This window comes from Salvelinus alpinus, chromosome 22 (genome assembly GCF_045679555.1).
Source record: "Salvelinus alpinus chromosome 22, SLU_Salpinus.1, whole genome shotgun sequence".
Classification (NCBI taxonomy): Eukaryota; Metazoa; Chordata; class Actinopteri; order Salmoniformes; family Salmonidae; genus Salvelinus; species Salvelinus alpinus.
In genome coordinates, this window is record NC_092107.1 from 27,404,458 (window position 1) to 27,417,101 (window position 12,644).

At 43.7% G+C, this 12,644-nt stretch overlaps 17 non-coding genes across 17 annotated transcripts; all 17 read right to left on the reverse strand.

Annotated features, from left to right (window-relative positions):
* Nucleotides 1-271: 271 nt before the first annotated feature.
* On the reverse strand, nt 272-343 carry trnap-ugg (transfer RNA proline (anticodon UGG)). The gene has a single exon. It is a non-coding gene; the product is annotated as a tRNA-Pro (tRNA).
* Nucleotides 344-1,038: 695 nt separating this feature from the next.
* Nucleotides 1,039-1,110, reverse strand: trnap-ugg (transfer RNA proline (anticodon UGG)). The gene has a single exon. It is a non-coding gene; the product is annotated as a tRNA-Pro (tRNA).
* Nucleotides 1,111-1,805: 695 nt separating this feature from the next.
* Nucleotides 1,806-1,877, reverse strand: trnap-ugg (transfer RNA proline (anticodon UGG)). The gene has a single exon. It is a non-coding gene; the product is annotated as a tRNA-Pro (tRNA).
* Nucleotides 1,878-2,572: 695 nt separating this feature from the next.
* trnap-ugg (transfer RNA proline (anticodon UGG)) lies at nt 2,573-2,644 on the reverse strand. Its single transcript has one exon. It is a non-coding gene; the product is annotated as a tRNA-Pro (tRNA).
* Nucleotides 2,645-3,339: 695 nt separating this feature from the next.
* On the reverse strand, nt 3,340-3,411 carry trnap-ugg (transfer RNA proline (anticodon UGG)). Its single transcript has one exon. It is a non-coding gene; the product is annotated as a tRNA-Pro (tRNA).
* A 695-nt stretch (nt 3,412-4,106) lies between these two features.
* trnap-ugg (transfer RNA proline (anticodon UGG)) lies at nt 4,107-4,178 on the reverse strand. The gene has a single exon. It is a non-coding gene; the product is annotated as a tRNA-Pro (tRNA).
* Nucleotides 4,179-4,874: 696 nt separating this feature from the next.
* trnap-ugg (transfer RNA proline (anticodon UGG)) lies at nt 4,875-4,946 on the reverse strand. The gene has a single exon. It is a non-coding gene; the product is annotated as a tRNA-Pro (tRNA).
* Nucleotides 4,947-5,641: 695 nt separating this feature from the next.
* On the reverse strand, nt 5,642-5,714 carry trnap-ugg (transfer RNA proline (anticodon UGG)). Its single transcript has one exon. It is a non-coding gene; the product is annotated as a tRNA-Pro (tRNA).
* Nucleotides 5,715-6,409: 695 nt separating this feature from the next.
* Nucleotides 6,410-6,482, reverse strand: trnap-ugg (transfer RNA proline (anticodon UGG)). Its single transcript has one exon. It is a non-coding gene; the product is annotated as a tRNA-Pro (tRNA).
* Nucleotides 6,483-7,178: 696 nt separating this feature from the next.
* trnap-ugg (transfer RNA proline (anticodon UGG)) lies at nt 7,179-7,251 on the reverse strand. Its single transcript has one exon. It is a non-coding gene; the product is annotated as a tRNA-Pro (tRNA).
* Nucleotides 7,252-7,947: 696 nt separating this feature from the next.
* On the reverse strand, nt 7,948-8,019 carry trnap-ugg (transfer RNA proline (anticodon UGG)). The gene has a single exon. It is a non-coding gene; the product is annotated as a tRNA-Pro (tRNA).
* A 694-nt stretch (nt 8,020-8,713) lies between these two features.
* Nucleotides 8,714-8,785, reverse strand: trnap-ugg (transfer RNA proline (anticodon UGG)). Its single transcript has one exon. It is a non-coding gene; the product is annotated as a tRNA-Pro (tRNA).
* Nucleotides 8,786-9,480: 695 nt separating this feature from the next.
* trnap-ugg (transfer RNA proline (anticodon UGG)) lies at nt 9,481-9,552 on the reverse strand. Its single transcript has one exon. It is a non-coding gene; the product is annotated as a tRNA-Pro (tRNA).
* A 696-nt stretch (nt 9,553-10,248) lies between these two features.
* On the reverse strand, nt 10,249-10,320 carry trnap-ugg (transfer RNA proline (anticodon UGG)). Its single transcript has one exon. It is a non-coding gene; the product is annotated as a tRNA-Pro (tRNA).
* Nucleotides 10,321-11,015: 695 nt separating this feature from the next.
* On the reverse strand, nt 11,016-11,087 carry trnap-ugg (transfer RNA proline (anticodon UGG)). Its single transcript has one exon. It is a non-coding gene; the product is annotated as a tRNA-Pro (tRNA).
* Nucleotides 11,088-11,782: 695 nt separating this feature from the next.
* On the reverse strand, nt 11,783-11,854 carry trnap-ugg (transfer RNA proline (anticodon UGG)). The gene has a single exon. It is a non-coding gene; the product is annotated as a tRNA-Pro (tRNA).
* A 695-nt stretch (nt 11,855-12,549) lies between these two features.
* Nucleotides 12,550-12,621, reverse strand: trnap-ugg (transfer RNA proline (anticodon UGG)). Its single transcript has one exon. It is a non-coding gene; the product is annotated as a tRNA-Pro (tRNA).
* Nucleotides 12,622-12,644: the final 23 nt, after the last annotated feature.

The following is a 12,644-nucleotide window of genomic DNA, read 5'->3' on the forward strand; positions in this document are numbered from 1 at the left end:
TAACAAACACAATGCCGTTCTCAGTTTTGCTCTACGACCCCCACAAGTGTCACAGGACTCGTCTGAAGGTAACCAGTACCGGTTAAAATTACAGATTTTTAATCAAGGAAGAAATGAATAAAAGTTGTGCAATGTTGAAGCCACTTGTGCAAAGCACAAATGATTAGCAGTCCATTGCCTTAATCACTCAGCCACCTCGTCCTGCACTCCAGGGATGGCAGTTGCACCCTCCAACCAGTAGCCAAAGATCCGCCTGTCTCAGACTGTTAAAGGGCTCGTCCGGGATTTGAACCCGGGACCTCTCGCACCCAAAGCGAGAATCATACCCCTAGACCAACGAGCCATTTCATCAAAGACATTTTTTTTGCTGTCGCCAGCAATGACGGTGAGGATATGGATTGACTTGTCGATGGTGCCAGGCCACAGTGAATCACGTGAGTTTTGTTGGTATACTTGTGAGCATAGCTGTCTTCCAAGCAGTTGACCAGGTTTCAGTTCAAATCCTCTGTAATTCATCTGCCGAGTCTTTCAGATTCAATTTTCATTTTCTGTAACAGCAAGAAACAAATGAAGAAGAGCTAAATGAAGATTTTGAAGTTGAAAAAGAAGACATCAAAACGAATTGGAGCTCATTGAATTTGAGCCGATTGACGCACCGGTATGTGAATAAATGATAAAATCCCCATTGGAATCCCCATAAATGTCTGTAGCTTCCGAACGGTTTGACCAACAAAATTGTTTGACCATTCTATGGAAAGGGGAGACTCTAACAAACACAATGCCGTTCTCAGTTTTGCTCTACGACCCCCACAAGTGTCACAGGACTCGTCTGAAGGTAACCAGTACCGGTTAAAATTACAGATTTTTAATCAAGGAAGAAATGAATAAAAGTTGTGCAATGTTGAAGCCACTTGTGCAAAGCACAAATGATTAGCAGTCCATTGCCTTAATCACTCAGCCACCTCGTCCTGCACTCCAGGGATGGCAGTTGCACCCTCCAACCAGTAGCCAAAGATCCGCCTGTCTCAGACTGTTAAAGGGCTCGTCCGGGATTTGAACCCGGGACCTCTCGCACCCAAAGCGAGAATCATACCCCTAGACCAACGAGCCATTTCATCAAAGACATTTTTTTTGCTGTCGCCAGCAATGACGGTGAGGATATGGATTGACTTGTCGATGGTGCCAGGCCACAGTGAATCACGTGAGTTTTGTTGGTATACTTGTGAGCATAGCTGTCTTCCAAGCAGTTGACCAGGTTTCAGTTCAAATCCTCTGTAATTCATCTGCCGAGTCTTTCAGATTCAATTTTCATTTTCTGTAACAGCAAGAAACAAATGAAGAAGAGCTAAATGAAGATTTTGAAGTTGAAAAAGAAGACATCAAAACGAATTGGAGCTCATTGAATTTGAGCCGATTGACGCACCGGTATGTGAATAAATGATAAAATCCCCATTGGAATCCCCATAAATGTCTGTAGCTTCCGAACGGTTTGACCAACAAAATTGTTTGACCATTCTATGGAAAGGGGAGACTCTAACAAACACAATGCCGTTCTCAGTTTTGCTCTACGACCCCCACAAGTGTCACAGGACTCGTCTGAAGGTAACCAGTACCGGTTAAAATTACAGATTTTTAATCAAGGAAGAAATGAATAAAAGTTGTGCAATGTTGAAGCCACTTGTGCAAAGCACAAATGATTAGCAGTCCATTGCCTTAATCACTCAGCCACCTCGTCCTGCACTCCAGGGATGGCAGTTGCACCCTCCAACCAGTAGCCAAAGATCCGCCTGTCTCAGACTGTTAAAGGGCTCGTCCGGGATTTGAACCCGGGACCTCTCGCACCCAAAGCGAGAATCATACCCCTAGACCAACGAGCCATTTCATCAAAGACATTTTTTTTGCTGTCGCCAGCAATGACGGTGAGGATATGGATTGACTTGTCGATGGTGCCAGGCCACAGTGAATCACGTGAGTTTTGTTGGTATACTTGTGAGCATAGCTGTCTTCCAAGCAGTTGACCAGGTTTCAGTTCAAATCCTCTGTAATTCATCTGCCGAGTCTTTCAGATTCAATTTTCATTTTCTGTAACAGCAAGAAACAAATGAAGAAGAGCTAAATGAAGATTTTGAAGTTGAAAAAGAAGACATCAAAACGAATTGGAGCTCATTGAATTTGAGCCGATTGACGCACCGGTATGTGAATAAATGATAAAATCCCCATTGGAATCCCCATAAATGTCTGTAGCTTCCGAACGGTTTGACCAACAAAATTGTTTGACCATTCTATGGAAAGGGGAGACTCTAACAAACACAATGCCGTTCTCAGTTTTGCTCTACGACCCCCACAAGTGTCACAGGACTCGTCTGAAGGTAACCAGTACCGGTTAAAATTACAGATTTTTAATCAAGGAAGAAATGAATAAAAGTTGTGCAATGTTGAAGCCACTTGTGCAAAGCACAAATGATTAGCAGTCCATTGCCTTAATCACTCAGCCACCTCGTCCTGCACTCCAGGGATGGCAGTTGCACCCTCCAACCAGTAGCCAAAGATCCGCCTGTCTCAGACTGTTAAAGGGCTCGTCCGGGATTTGAACCCGGGACCTCTCGCACCCAAAGCGAGAATCATACCCCTAGACCAACGAGCCATTTCATCAAAGACATTTTTTTTGCTGTCGCCAGCAATGACGGTGAGGATATGGATTGACTTGTCGATGGTGCCAGGCCACAGTGAATCACGTGAGTTTTGTTGGTATACTTGTGAGCATAGCTGTCTTCCAAGCAGTTGACCAGGTTTCAGTTCAAATCCTCTGTAATTCATCTGCCGAGTCTTTCAGATTCAATTTTCATTTTCTGTAACAGCAAGAAACAAATGAAGAAGAGCTAAATGAAGATTTTGAAGTTGAAAAAGAAGACATCAAAACGAATTGGAGCTCATTGAATTTGAGCCGATTGACGCACCGGTATGTGAATAAATGATAAAATCCCCATTGGAATCCCCATAAATGTCTGTAGCTTCCGAACGGTTTGACCAACAAAATTGTTTGACCATTCTATGGAAAGGGGAGACTCTAACAAACACAATGCCGTTCTCAGTTTTGCTCTACGACCCCCACAAGTGTCACAGGACTCGTCTGAAGGTAACCAGTACCGGTTAAAATTACAGATTTTTAATCAAGGAAGAAATGAATAAAAGTTGTGCAATGTTGAAGCCACTTGTGCAAAGCACAAATGATTAGCAGTCCATTGCCTTAATCACTCAGCCACCTCGTCCTGCACTCCAGGGATGGCAGTTGCACCCTCCAACCAGTAGCCAAAGATCCGCCTGTCTCAGACTGTTAAAGGGCTCGTCCGGGATTTGAACCCGGGACCTCTCGCACCCAAAGCGAGAATCATACCCCTAGACCAACGAGCCATTTCATCAAAGACATTTTTTTTGCTGTCGCCAGCAATGACGGTGAGGATATGGATTGACTTGTCGATGGTGCCAGGCCACAGTGAATCACGTGAGTTTTGTTGGTATACTTGTGAGCATAGCTGTCTTCCAAGCAGTTGACCAGGTTTCAGTTCAAATCCTCTGTAATTCATCTGCCGAGTCTTTCAGATTCAATTTTCATTTTCTGTAACAGCAAGAAACAAATGAAGAAGAGCTAAATGAAGATTTTGAAGTTGAAAAAGAAGACATCAAAACGAATTGGAGCTCATTGAATTTGAGCCGATTGACGCACCGGTATGTGAATAAATGATAAAATCCCCATTGGAATCCCCATAAATGTCTGTAGCTTCCGAACGGTTTGACCAACAAAATTGTTTGACCATTCTATGGAAAGGGGAGACTCTAACAAACACAATGCCGTTCTCAGTTTTGCTCTACGACCCCCACAAGTGTCACAGGACTCGTCTGAAGGTAACCAGTACCGGTTAAAATTACAGATTTTTAATCAAGGAAGAAATGAATAAAAGTTGTGCAATGTTGAAGCCACTTGTGCAAAGCACAAATGATTAGCAGTCCATTGCCTTAATCACTCAGCCACCTCGTCCTGCACTCCAGGGATGGCAGTTGCACCCTCCAACCAGTAGCCAAAGATCCGCCTGTCTCAGACTGTTAAAGGGCTCGTCCGGGATTTGAACCCGGGACCTCTCGCACCCAAAGCGAGAATCATACCCCTAGACCAACGAGCCATTTCATCAAAGACATTTTTTTTGCTGTCGCCAGCAATGACGGTGAGGATATGGATTGACTTGTCGATGGTGCCAGGCCACAGTGAATCACGTGAGTTTTGTTGGTATACTTGTGAGCATAGCTGTCTTCCAAGCAGTTGACCAGGTTTCAGTTCAAATCCTCTGTAATTCATCTGCCGAGTCTTTCAGATTCAATTTTCATTTTCTGTAACAGCAAGAAACAAATGAAGAAGAGCTAAATGAAGATTTTGAAGTTGAAAAAGAAGACATCAAAACGAATTGGAGCTCATTGAATTTGAGCCGATTGACGCAGCCGGTATGTGAATAAATGATAAAATCCCCATTGGAATCCCCATAAATGTCTGTAGCTTCCGAACGGTTTGACCAACAAAATTGTTTGACCATTCTATGGAAAGGGGAGACTCTAACAAACACAATGCCGTTCTCAGTTTTGCTCTACGACCCCCACAAGTGTCACAGGACTCGTCTGAAGGTAACCAGTACCGGTTAAAATTACAGATTTTTAATCAAGGAAGAAATGAATAAAAGTTGTGCAATGTTGAAGCCACTTGTGCAAAGCACAAATGATTAGCAGTCCATTGCCTTAATCACTCAGCCACCTCGTCCTGCACTCCAGGGATGGCAGTTGCACCCTCCAACCAGTAGCCAAAGATCCGCCTGTCTCAGACTGTTAAAGGGCTCGTCCGGGATTTGAACCCGGGACCTCTCGCACCCAAAGCGAGAATCATACCCCTAGACCAACGAGCCATTTCATCAAAGACATTTTTTTTGCTGTCGCCAGCAATGACGGTGAGGATATGGATTGACTTGTCGATGGTGCCAGGCCACAGTGAATCACGTGAGTTTTGTTGGTATACTTGTGAGCATAGCTGTCTTCCAAGCAGTTGACCAGGTTTCAGTTCAAATCCTCTGTAATTCATCTGCCGAGTCTTTCAGATTCAATTTTCATTTTCTGTAACAGCAAGAAACAAATGAAGAAGAGCTAAATGAAGATTTTGAAGTTGAAAAAGAAGACATCAAAACGAATTGGAGCTCATTGAATTTGAGCCGATTGACGCACCGGTATGTGAATAAATGATAAAATCCCCATTGGAATCCCCATAAATGTCTGTAGCTTCCGAACGGTTTGACCAACAAAATTGTTTGACCATTCTATGGAAAGGGGAGACTCTAACAAACACAATGCCGTTCTCAGTTTTGCTCTACGACCCCCACAAGTGTCACAGGACTCGTCTGAAGGTAACCAGTACCGGTTAAAATTACAGATTTTTAATCAAGGAAGAAATGAATAAAAGTTGTGCAATGTTGAAGCCACTTGTGCAAAGCACAAATGATTAGCAGTCCATTGCCTTAATCACTCAGCCACCTCGTCCTGCACTCCAGGGATGGCAGTTGCACCCTCCAACCAGTAGCCAAAGATCCGCCTGTCTCAGACTGTTAAAGGGCTCGTCCGGGATTTGAACCCGGGACCTCTCGCACCCAAAGCGAGAATCATTACCCCTAGACCAACGAGCCATTTCATCAAAGACATTTTTTTTGCTGTCGCCAGCAATGACGGTGAGGATATGGATTGACTTGTCGATGGTGCCAGGCCACAGTGAATCACGTGAGTTTTGTTGGTATACTTGTGAGCATAGCTGTCTTCCAAGCAGTTGACCAGGTTTCAGTTCAAATCCTCTGTAATTCATCTGCCGAGTCTTTCAGATTCAATTTTCATTTTCTGTAACAGCAAGAAACAAATGAAGAAGAGCTAAATGAAGATTTTGAAGTTGAAAAAGAAGACATCAAAACGAATTGGAGCTCATTGAATTTGAGCCGATTGACGCACCGGTATGTGAATAAATGATAAAATCCCCATTGGAATCCCCATAAATGTCTGTAGCTTCCGAACGGTTTGACCAACAAAATTGTTTGACCATTCTATGGAAAGGGGAGACTCTAACAAACACAATGCCGTTCTCAGTTTTGCTCTACGACCCCCACAAGTGTCACAGGACTCGTCTGAAGGTAACCAGTACCGGTTAAAATTACAGATTTTTAATCAAGGAAGAAATGAATAAAAGTTGTGCAATGTTGAAGCCACTTGTGCAAAGCACAAATGATTAGCAGTCCATTGCCTTAATCACTCAGCCACCTCGTCCTGCACTCCAGGGATGGCAGTTGCACCCTCCAACCAGTAGCCAAAGATCCGCCTGTCTCAGACTGTTAAAGGGCTCGTCCGGGATTTGAACCCGGGACCTCTCGCACCCAAAGCGAGAATCATTACCCCTAGACCAACGAGCCATTTCATCAAAGACATTTTTTTTGCTGTCGCCAGCAATGACGGTGAGGATATGGATTGACTTGTCGATGGTGCCAGGCCACAGTGAATCACGTGAGTTTTGTTGGTATACTTGTGAGCATAGCTGTCTTCCAAGCAGTTGACCAGGTTTCAGTTCAAATCCTCTGTAATTCATCTGCCGAGTCTTTCAGATTCAATTTTCATTTTCTGTAACAGCAAGAAACAAATGAAGAAGAGCTAAATGAAGATTTTGAAGTTGAAAAAGAAGACATCAAAACGAATTGGAGCTCATTGAATTTGAGCCGATTGACGCAGCCGGTATGTGAATAAATGATAAAATCCCCATTGGAATCCCCATAAATGTCTGTAGCTTCCGAACGGTTTGACCAACAAAATTGTTTGACCATTCTATGGAAAGGGGAGACTCTAACAAACACAATGCCGTTCTCAGTTTTGCTCTACGGCCCCCACAAGTGTCACAGGACTCGTCTGAAGGTAACCAGTACCGGTTAAAATTACAGATTTTTAATCAAGGAAGAAATGAATAAAAGTTGTGCAATGTTGAAGCCACTTGTGCAAAGCACAAATGATTAGCAGTCCATTGCCTTAATCACTCAGCCACCTCGTCCTGCACTCCAGGGATGGCAGTTGCACCCTCCAACCAGTAGCCAAAGATCCGCCTGTCTCAGACTGTTAAAGGGCTCGTCCGGGATTTGAACCCGGGACCTCTCGCACCCAAAGCGAGAATCATTACCCCTAGACCAACGAGCCATTTCATCAAAGACATTTTTTTTGCTGTCGCCAGCAATGACGGTGAGGATATGGATTGACTTGTCGATGGTGCCAGGCCACAGTGAATCACGTGAGTTTTGTTGGTATACTTGTGAGCATAGCTGTCTTCCAAGCAGTTGACCAGGTTTCAGTTCAAATCCTCTGTAATTCATCTGCCGAGTCTTTCAGATTCAATTTTCATTTTCTGTAACAGCAAGAAACAAATGAAGAAGAGCTAAATGAAGATTTTGAAGTTGAAAAAGAAGACATCAAAACGAATTGGAGCTCATTGAATTTGAGCCGATTGACGCAGCCGGTATGTGAATAAATGATAAAATCCCCATTGGAATCCCCATAAATGTCTGTAGCTTCCGAACGGTTTGACCAACAAAATTGTTTGACCATTCTATGGAAAGGGGAGACTCTAACAAACACAATGCCGTTCTCAGTTTTGCTCTACGACCCCCACAAGTGTCACAGGACTCGTCTGAAGGTAACCAGTACCGGTTAAAATTACAGATTTTTAATCAAGGAAGAAATGAATAAAAGTTGTGCAATGTTGAAGCCACTTGTGCAAAGCACAAATGATTAGCAGTCCATTGCCTTAATCACTCAGCCACCTCGTCCTGCACTCCAGGGATGGCAGTTGCACCCTCCAACCAGGAGTCAAAGATCCACCTGTCTCAGACTGTTAAAGGGCTCGTCCGGGATTTGAACCCGGGACCTCTCGCACCCAAAGCGAGAATCATAACCCTAGACCAACGAGCCATTTCATGAAAGACATTTTTTTGCTGTCGCCAGCAATGACGGTGAGGATATGGATTGACTTGTCGATGGTGCCAGGCCACAGTGAATCACGTGAGTTTTGTTGGTATACTTGTGAGCATAGCTGTCTTCCAAGCAGTTGACCAGGTTTCAGTTCAAATCCTCTGTAATTCATCTGCCGAGTCTTTCAGATTCAATTTTCATTTTCTGTAACAGCAAGAAACAAATGAAGAAGAGCTAAATGAAGATTTTGAAGTTGAAAAAGAAGACATCAAAACGAATTGGAGCTCATTGAATTTGAGCCGATTGACGCACCGGTATGTGAATAAATGATAAAATCCCCATTGGAATCCCCATAAATGTCTGTAGCTTCCGAACGGTTTGACCAACAAAATTGTTTGACCATTCTATGGAAAGGGGAGACTCTATCAAACACAATGCCGTTCTCAGTTTTGCTCTACGACCCCCACAAGTGTCACAGGACTCGTCTGAAGGTAACCAGTACCGGTTAAAATTACAGATTTTTAATCAAGGAAGAAATGAATAAAATTTGTGCAATGTTGAAGCCACTTGTGCAAAGCACAAATGATTAGCAGTCCATTGCCTTAATCACTCAGCCACCTCGTCCTGCACCACAGGGATGGCAGTTGCACCCTCCAACCAGTAGCCAAAGATCCGCCTGTCTCAGACTGTTAAAGGGCTCGTCCGGGATTTGAACCCGGGACCTCTCGCACCCAAAGCGAGAATCATAACCCTAGACCAACGAGCCATTTCATGAAAGACATTTTTTTTGCTGTCGCCAGCAATGACGGTGAGGATATGGATTGACTTGTCGATGGTGCCAGGCCACAGTGAATCACGTGAGTTTTGTTGGTATACTTGTGAGCATAGCTGTCTTCCAAGCAGTTGACCAGGTTTCAGTTCAAATCCTCTGTAATTCATCTGCCGAGTCTTTCAGATTCAATTTTCATTTTCTGTAACAGCAAGAAACAAATGAAGAAGAGCTAAATGAAGATTTTGAAGTTGAAAAAGAAGACATCAAAACGAATTGGAGCTCATTGAATTTGAGCCGATTGACGCACCGGTATGTGAATAAATGATAAAATCCCCATTGGAATCCCCATAAATGTCTGTAGCTTCCGAACGGTTTGACCAACAAAATTGTTTGACCATTCTATGGAAAGGGGAGACTCTAACAAACACAATGCCGTTCTCAGTTTTGCTCTACGACCCCCACAAGTGTCACAGGACTCGTCTGAAGGTAACCAGTACCGGTTAAAATTACAGATTTTTAATCAAGGAAGAAATGAATAAAAGTTGTGCAATGTTGAAGCCACTTGTGCAAAGCACAAATGATTAGCAGTCCATTGCCTTAATCACTCAGCCACCTCGTCCTGCACTCCAGGGATGGCAGTTGCACCCTCCAACCAGTAGCCAAAGATCCGCCTGTCTCAGACTGTTAAAGGGCTCGTCCGGGATTTGAACCCGGGACCTCTCGCACCCAAAGCGAGAATCATACCCCTAGACCAACGAGCCATTTCATCAAAGACATTTTTTTTGCTGTCGCCAGCAATGACGGTGAGGATATGGATTGACTTGTCGATGGTGCCAGGCCACAGTGAATCACGTGAGTTTTGTTGGTATACTTGTGAGCATAGCTGTCTTCCAAGCAGTTGACCAGGTTTCAGTTCAAATCCTCTGTAATTCATCTGCCGAGTCTTTCAGATTCAATTTTCATTTTCTGTAACAGCAAGAAACAAATGAAGAAGAGCTAAATGAAGATTTTGAAGTTGAAAAAGAAGACATCAAAACGAATTGGAGCTCATTGAATTTGAGCCGATTGACGCAGCCGGTATGTGAATAAATGATAAAATCCCCATTGGAATCCCCATAAATGTCTGTAGCTTCCGAACGGTTTGACCAACAAAATTGTTTGACCATTCTATGGAAAGGGGAGACTCTAACAAACACAATGCCGTTCTCAGTTTTGCTCTACGACCCCCACAAGTGTCACAGGACTCGTCTGAAGGTAACCAGTACCGGTTAAAATTACAGATTTTTAATCAAGGAAGAAATGAATAAAAGTTGTGCAATGTTGAAGCCACTTGTGCAAAGCACAAATGATTAGCAGTCCATTGCCTTAATCACTCAGCCACCTCGTCCTGCACTCCAGGGATGGCAGTTGCACCCTCCAACCAGTAGCCAAAGATCCGCCTGTCTCAGACTGTTAAAGGGCTCGTCCGGGATTTGAACCCGGGACCTCTCGCACCCAAAGCGAGAATCATACCCCTAGACCAACGAGCCATTTCATCAAAGACATTTTTTTTGCTGTCGCCAGCAATGACGGTGAGGATATGGATTGACTTGTCGATGGTGCCAGGCCACAGTGAATCACGTGAGTTTTGTTGGTATACTTGTGAGCATAGCTGTCTTCCAAGCAGTTGACCAGGTTTCAGTTCAAATCCTCTGTAATTCATCTGCCGAGTCTTTCAGATTCAATTTTCATTTTCTGTAACAGCAAGAAACAAATGAAGAAGAGCTAAATGAAGATTTTGAAGTTGAAAAAGAAGACATCAAAACGAATTGGAGCTCATTGAATTTGAGCCGATTGACGCACCGGTATGTGAATAAATGATAAAATCCCCATTGGAATCCCCATAAATGTCTGTAGCTTCCGAACGGTTTGACCAACAAAATTGTTTGACCATTCTATGGAAAGGGGAGACTCTAACAAACACAATGCCGTTCTCAGTTTTGCTCTACGACCCCCACAAGTGTCACAGGACTCGTCTGAAGGTAACCAGTACCGGTTAAAATTACAGATTTTTAATCAAGGAAGAAATGAATAAAAGTTGTGCAATGTTGAAGCCACTTGTGCAAAGCACAAATGATTAGCAGTCCATTGCCTTAATCACTCAGCCACCTCGTCCTGCACTCCAGGGATGGCAGTTGCACCCTCCAACCAGTAGCCAAAGATCCGCCTGTCTCAGACTGTTAAAGGGCTCGTCCGGGATTTGAACCCGGGACCTCTCGCACCCAAAGCGAGAATCATACCCCTAGACCAACGAGCCATTTCATCAAAGACATTTTTTTTGCTGTCGCCAGCAATGACGGTGAGGATATGGATTGACTTGTCGATGGTGCCAGGCCACAGTGAATCACGTGAGTTTTGTTGGTATACTTGTGAGCATAGCTGTCTTCCAAGCAGTTGACCAGGTTTCAGTTCAAATCCTCTGTAATTCATCTGCCGAGTCTTTCAGATTCAATTTTCATTTTCTGTAACAGCAAGAAACAAATGAAGAAGAGCTAAATGAAGATTTTGAAGTTGAAAAAGAAGACATCAAAACGAATTGGAGCTCATTGAATTTGAGCCGATTGACGCACCGGTATGTGAATAAATGATAAAATCCCCATTGGAATCCCCATAAATGTCTGTAGCTTCCGAACGGTTTGACCAACAAAATTGTTTGACCATTCTATGGAAAGGGGAGACTCTAACAAACACAATGCCGTTCTCAGTTTTGCTCTACGACCCCCACAAGTGTCACAGGACTCGTCTGAAGGTAACCAGTACCGGTTAAAATTACAGATTTTTAATCAAGGAAGAAATGAATAAAAGTTGTGCAATGTTGAAGCCACTTGTGCAAAGCACAAATGATTAGCAGTCCATTGCCTTAATCACTCAGCCACCTCGTCCTGCACTCCAGGGATGGCAGTTGCACCCTCCAACCAGTAGCCAAAGATCCGCCTGTCTCAGACTGTTAAAGGGCTCGTCCGGGATTTGAACCCGGGACCTCTCGCACCCAAAGCGAGAATCATACCCCTAGACCAACGAGCCATTTCATCAAAGACATTTTTTTTGCTGTCGCCAGCAATGACGGTGAGGATATGGATTGACTTGTCGATGGTGCCAGGCCACAGTGAATCACGTGAGTTTTGTTGGTATACTTGTGAGCATAGCTGTCTTCCAAGCAGTTGACCAGGTTTCAGTTCAAATCCTCTGTAATTCATCTGCCGAGTCTTTCAGATTCAATTTTCATTTTCTGTAACAGCAAGAAACAAATGAAGAAGAGCTAAATGAAGATTTTGAAGTTGAAAAAGAAGACATCAAAACGAATTGGAGCTCATTGAATTTGAGCCGATTGACGCACCGGTATGTGAATAAATGATAAAATCCCCATTGGAATCCCCATAAATGTCTGTAGCTTCCGAACGGTTTGACCAACAAAATTGTTTGACCATTCTATGGAAAGGGGAGACTCTAACAAACACAATGCCGTTCTCAGTTTTGCTCTACGACCCCCACAAGTGTCACAGGACTCGTCTGAAGGTAACCAGTACCGGTTAAAATTACAGATTTTTAATCAAGGAAGAAATGAATAAAAGTTGTGCAATGTTGAAGCCACTTGTGCAAAGCACAAATGATTAGCAGTCCATTGCCTTAATCACTCAGCCACCTCGTCCTGCACTCCAGGGATGGCAGTTGCACCCTCCAACCAGTAGCCAAAGATCCGCCTGTCTCAGACTGTTAAAGGGCTCGTCCGGGATTTGAACCCGGGACCTCTCGCACCCAAAGCGAGAATCATACCCCTAGACCAACGAGCCATTTCATCAAAGACATTTTTTTT